A 627-nucleotide genomic window follows, 5' to 3' on the forward strand; every position below is an offset into this window, starting at 1 on the left:
ACACACACACACACTACCTCCCCAATTTGAACTGGCAATTTTTATTTCTTTTGTTTTTGTTTTTTATTTTACAATAACTTTAAAACTCCAACTTGAAACTATTTCCCAACTTGAATAGGTAGTTTTTTTTTAAATTAATATTTTTGTTTATTTATTGTAGCTAGTTTAATTTTTTTCTTATTTTTTCGTTTTTTATTTTAATATAACTATAAACTCCAACTTGAAACTACTCCCAGTTTGAATGGGTAGTTATTTTTTTATATTTTCGTTTTTTTAATATAGATAATTATAAGATATCGATATTTATTAACTCAAATAGAATAACCAATTAATTCAAAATTTAAAAAGTTTTTTAGTAAAAAATGTAGTTTATTTTGTCTTAACAATGCCACTTGGCTTTTTGTGGTTATGCCGCTTGTCTTAATAATGTATTTTTGCCTCTCCTTTTATTATATATATACTAGCCACAACAAACACCCTATCTCCACCAAGTTCTGCCACCCTGCATTTGGACCAAACCAATCACGAATAATATGTATTCCCATCTCAATTCTCATTGTATCACAAGTAGTGGAGCTAAGCTTTTCACTAAAGGGAGTCAAAAGTTGAAAAAATTAAATCCACAAA

The sequence above is a fragment of the Nicotiana attenuata genome, unplaced genomic scaffold (genome assembly GCF_001879085.1).
Source record: "Nicotiana attenuata strain UT unplaced genomic scaffold, NIATTr2, whole genome shotgun sequence".
Classification (NCBI taxonomy): Eukaryota; Viridiplantae; Streptophyta; class Magnoliopsida; order Solanales; family Solanaceae; genus Nicotiana; species Nicotiana attenuata.